The sequence below is a fragment of the Cetorhinus maximus genome, chromosome 16 (assembly GCF_964194155.1).
Source record: "Cetorhinus maximus chromosome 16, sCetMax3.hap1.1, whole genome shotgun sequence".
NCBI lineage: Eukaryota > Metazoa > Chordata > Chondrichthyes > Lamniformes > Cetorhinidae > Cetorhinus > Cetorhinus maximus.
This window is the reverse complement of record NC_135894.1, coordinates 6,789,088-6,795,087: the sequence shown is the minus strand read 5'-3', so window position 1 is coordinate 6,795,087 and position 6,000 is coordinate 6,789,088.

Genomic DNA, 6,000 nt, shown 5'->3' with positions numbered 1-6,000 from the left:
GTCGGCCAATTTTATATTGTTGACAAAACAAAAACAGAATTACCTGGAAAAACTCAGCAGGTCTGGCAGCATCGGTGGAGAAGAAAAGAGTCGACGTTTCGGGTCCACACGACCCTTCAACAGAACTGAATATGTTGGTATACTGAATATATATATTATATTGTTGAGTCTGATATCAGTGCTGAGTCAGTGGACTGGTGCCCTGGTCCTACGTATCCAACCAGTATATACAGATCCTGAATATATTGCCAATGAGACCGGATATATGCTCATCCAGTTGAAGTCTTCTATAAACACGTGCATTTATGCAGCGACACAAGCAAAGTTCGTGGAAGAGCTCATTAATGTAGTGAAATCTCCTTGGATATTTATTTTGTCCGTAGTTAAAAATATAAAAAAACAAAGCCAAACGACCTGCCCAAGTTAGAGCAGAATTACAGCCCGTGATTCCGTACAGAATGGCCACCTTCCGTTTGGATCAAAGGGATTTGTTGTCATTGAAAATGGACAGGCATCAGAAAACATTTCCTGACCTTAGAGCCGTGTGTTTCATGTCTACTCTCCGAAACTGTGCAGCTCAATTTGCTGCTGAAACCTTCGACCTTTTACCTCACATCCAAAGGGAACAGTCATACTTGAGGTTCAGATATGGAGTCGAACACGTGGGAGTTTGAGCTTAGTGCCTTCCACTCCAGCTACAGGAATAATACTCTCTGTTATATTAAGTGATAGATTCCTTTAGAATAGAAGCAACGAAGTGGGTGTTGAAATCGTGGTTGTTTATAGTTTACCTGTAATATTGATGTGAATGTTACAAACCCTGGACCTCAGTCAGGTTTCACTCTCCATTTTTTCCAGGAGTAATAGACAAGCGTCCTGTCTCCTGATCAGTATCTAATTATAACGGTAGCATGAACTTGGCTTATCGTATTAACTTCAACTCTCAATTGTTCGTGAACATGTCGGTATTTTGTAACAAAGAAACAGATCATTCCATCCAGCCAAACCTTTTGGGCCTTTACCCTCCAGACAAGAAAATATTCCCAATAAATTTTAGCCGCCTTGTAAGAACATCACCTGCTTCTTTTTAGTCACCAGCATATTTATTTTCCTCTTTATTTTGGAATAACTTCTGAATCTGCGAATTCCACCATCTCCCAGTTCTCCAGTAAAGACCTTTCTTCACCATAATTTCTAAATCGTTCTGTCATTTAATATTTTATATCTGGCGTTTAGTTCTTGATCCCTCAACTGACGGGCGCTATCTGCATCTATTTATCCAGTCCTCCTGAATATAATCCAGATGGTCACGACTCGACAAATAAAATCAACCTGATATCAATAACCAAACCAGTGAGTGTCTGGGAAGTGGAGTTAAGAGAATTCATTCATAGCTCTGTCTTGCAGTTGGTTGTGATATTGGTTATACTGATTAATGTGAATATTAGCTTTCATAACTTCAACAGTACCCTAAACATCTGGGGAATGGAGGGCAAGATTCCAAACAAATGACTCCAGGCCACCCCCAACACCCCACCCACACCCCCAACCCCACCCCCACCGCTTTATTCTCCTAGACAACCAGAAAGGAGAGCATTTTCTGTATTGAATATAATGATGTCCATAATCTGGAGGCTATCTATGGACACGCAAAAGTGAAACTATGATCACGAAGAGCCAAGGATGATTGAAATGTTCAAAAGAGCAGTTCCAATGTAAGACCATAACTACTAAATAAAATGCTTAACCTGGTTCTGAAGAGCGGAATTCACCAAACGAGCGGATGGAGGGCACAGACATAATATAGGTCATAGTAAGTATATGATCTTGAGGAGATCTAATTTAGTGTTGAATTTAAATACTTTAACCTCAATAACAGGCACTTAAACAAAAAGGTTGATCAGACTATCCTCTGGTGCGTTCAAGCTATAGTAGTTTTCCTTTATTTTTCAGCTATATTAACCTTAATCTTTGCCGGTTACACGGGGAAGTAACAGTCTAAAGAAAGTACTTTTGGAATGGCCTGAGCCGACCCTGCAACAATAGTCAGTTCTAGGATGAAGTAATAAGGTATTTAATTTGATCCACCCATTGCCTATGATGTCAACATTTTAAGAGGACGGAATGACATCGCGATATTTTCACTAAATTAGTATTCAGAGACCTGGGGCAATGTTCTGGTGACCGGGGTTCGAATCTCGCTAAGGCAAATGGTGAAAAATAAATTCCTCAAAATAATCTGTAAGCAAAAGTTTGATGATGACCATGAAACCATTGCCGATCGTCATAACAACCCACCTGCTTCACTGATGTGCTTCAGGGAAGGAATCTTCCAGACATTAGCTGGTGTGGCCTACGTGTGACTCCAGACCCACAGCATTGTGGTTGACACTTAAACGCTCCCTGAACAATAAATGGGCAATAAACGCTGACCGAGACCCCCACACCGCATGAACGAATAAAAAAGTCAGATTTGAGAACCGTCTTGTGTGGTTCTCCTGAGGAAACACCTGAACGGGCACCGTTTTATGTAACATGATAGACACAAAAATAAGGACAGACTTGCTTTTAAAATGTTTTATTCTTGGATATTTATCACGAGTGAAATTATCAATAAATAAATATTTCAGCTTCATTGCAATCAAACAATGCATGTTAGGGGCATTGTCTAGTACGCGGAAACAAACGTCCACTGACTCAAAGAATTACTGTCTATTCGGCTTCAGATACTGAACTCAGCGCTCTGCTTTGTTTGGGTCGCCCACCAACAGTAGCTCGGAGTGACTGCAATTTCAAATCCCCCCTTGTGTATTACTGCATCCTTAATAAACCTATGGCAGATCACCTCAATGTTCAAGAATGTTATTGTAAACCTTACATGTACAATGGATTTTGAACTTCAATTGTGAAAGAGCTACATTTGTTGAGTTCGGTGACCTAACACTTTACCCGTCACACTTTAATGTTCCACATAATCGTGAGGCTCTCCGAAAGCCAAAGTCTAGATTGTTGGCGGATCACGTGGCGGCCAGTCTCTGCCAATCCCACAGGCAGCCTGATTTGGGGAACTGTTGATGATCTTCTTTTATTTCTGCGCAATAACGACATTTTCCTTTAAGATAAAAGCAAAATACTGCGGATGCTGGAAATCTGAAGCAAAAACAAAAATTGCTGGAAAAACTCAGCAGGCCTGACAGCATATGTGGAGAGAAAGACAGAGTTAAAGTTTCGAGCCCGTCTTCTTTCGAACTAAAGAGGTGAAAATGTGGTGAAGTGTAAACTGTTTAAGGCGGTGGGATAGTTGAAGCTGGGTAGAAGGCCAGTGGTAGGTAGCGGCAAAGGAGAGATTGCAAAAGATGTAATAAGAATAAATCCGAAGTGGTGATACTGGCTAAAGGTGGTGCTAAATGTGGTGCTAAAGGTGACATTAAGAGTAGAAAGCAGAATAAAACGACGAATACATTTTTTAAAAAGTAATTGAAATAGGTGGGGAGAAATTATATATATATATATTAATAAACACATTTTTGAAAAAAAGGATCAAAAAGGCGCGAGGTTGCAGGAGAGAGTTCATCATATGAAGTTGTTGAACTCAATATTCAACCCAGAAGGCTGTAAAGTGCCTAGTCAGAAGATGAGGTGCTGTTCCTCCAGTTTGCGTTGAGCTTCACTGGAACAATGCAGCAGGCCACGGACGGACACGTGGGCATGAGAGAAGGGTGGAGTGTTGAAGTGGCAAGCGGCAGGAAGGTCTGGGTCATGCTCGTGTCCAGGCCGTATTTGTTCCACGAAGCAGCCACCCGGTCTGCGTTTGGTCTCTCCAATGTAGAGAAGACCGCATTAGGAGCAACGAATGCAGTAGACTAAGTTGAAGAAACTGAAGCGCTGCTTCACTGGGAAGGAGTGTTTGGGCCTTTGGACGTTGAGGAGGGGGGAAGTAAAAGGGCAGGTGTTGCACCTGCTGCGATTGCATGGGAAGGTGCCGTGGGAGGGGTTTGAGGTGTAGGGGGTGATGGAGGAGTGGACCAGGGTGCCCCAGTGGGAACAGTCCATACCAAATGCCAACAGGGTGGGTGAAGGGATGATGTGTTTGATGGTGGCGTCATGCTGGAGTTGGCGGAATTTGTGGAGGATGATCCTTTGAATGCGGAGGCTGGTGGGTTGAAAAGTGAGTACATGACCTATCAAGGTTCTGGGAGGGGGAGGAAAGTGTTAGGGCAGAGGCGTGGGAGATGGGTGGGACGCACTTGAGGGACCTGTCAACCTACGTGGGTGGGAAACCGCGGTTCAGGAAGAAGGAAGAAATGTCAGAAGAATTGTTTAGGAAAGTGGCATCATTGGAACAGATGCGACGGACTTGAAGTAACTGGGAGAATGTGATGGAGTCCTTATATGAAGCAGGGTGTGAGGAGCTGTAATTGAGGTAGCTGTGCGAGTTGGTTGGATTGTAATGAATATTGGTGGACAGTCTATAACCAGAACTTGAGACAGAGAGGTGAAGGGAGGGAAGAGAAATGTCGGAGATGGACCATGTGAAAGTGATGGAGGGTGGAAATTGGAAGCAAAATTGATACATTTTTCCAGGCCCAGACGAGAGCATGAAGTGGCACTGAAACAGTCATCGATGTACTGGAGAAAGAGTTGTGGGATGGGTCCTGAGTAAGACTGGAACAAGGAATGCTCCACATATCCCATAAAGAGACAGGCATAACTCGGGCCCATGTGGATACTCATAGCCACACCTTTTATTTGCGGAAGTGAGGTGAGTTTAAGGAGAAATTGTTCAGTGAGAGAACAAGTTCAGCCAGACGGAGGAGAGAGGTGGTGGATGGGGATTGTTCGGGTCTCTGTTCAAGAAGATGCGGAGAGCACTCAGACCATCCCGGTGGGGGATGGATGTGTAGAGCGATTGGACGTCCATGGAGAAGAGGAGGCGGTTGGGGCCAGGGAACTGGAAATTGTTGATATGATGTCGGGATCAGGGGAATCGTGGATGTCCGTGGGACAAGACTGGAGAAAGTGAGAGAGAATGGGGTCAAGATACGAAGAAATAATTTCCATGAGGCAGGAACAGACTGACACGATCGGTCTACTGGGCCAGGCCTGTTTGTGGATTTTGGGGAGGAGGTAGTAGCGTGCTTTCCGAGGTTGGGAGATTGTGAGGTCGGAAGACCATGAGGTTGGAAGCTGTGTCGAGAAGATCCCCAGAGGTGTTCAGGCCAGGCACCGCCTTGGAAACAATGTCCTGACGTTTGGTGGTGGGGTCATGGTCCATGTGGAGGTAGGAGGAAGTGCCTTTGAGTTGGCACTCAGCCTCTGCGAGGTAGAAATCAGTGCACCAGACAACAACAGCGCTACCTTTGTCAGCAGATTTAATAACATAGTTAGAGTTGGGACTGAGAGAATGGAATGCGGCAACTTCAGAAGAAGACAGGTTAGAGTGAGAGAGAGGAGCAGAGAAATTGAGACGGCCGATGTCACTCTGACAGCTCTCAATGAAAAGATCAAGAGCAGGTAAGAGGCAGGAGGGAGGGGTCCAGGTGGAGGGAGAATACTCAAGGCGGGTGAAAAGGTCCTTTGAAGGTTGTGGGGGAGAGCGGGGCGGGGGGGGGGGGGGGGGGGCGGTGCGGGGGTTGGTGTGGGGGCGGTGGACTCCTGCCCAAAGAAGTGAGCACGTAGACAAAGGCGCCGGAAGAAGAGTTCAGCATCGTGCCGAGCCCAGAATTCATTGAGGCAAGGGTGTAAGGGTATGAACCTGAGTCCTATACTGAGCACTGAACGTTCAGCATCAGAGAGGGGAAGGTCAGAGGGCATGGTGAATACACGGCCGGGGCTGGGATTGGAAGACTGGATGGGGCCAAAGGGGTGGGGAGGGTTGGAGGGTCCTGGCTGGGCTTTCATATCAATGATTTGTTGGAGCTTGCGCCCTTTAGCCCCTGAAATAGAGAGACAAGGTTTATTTTTAAGGCCTCGGATGAGGGGAAGAATGTAATGAAACTG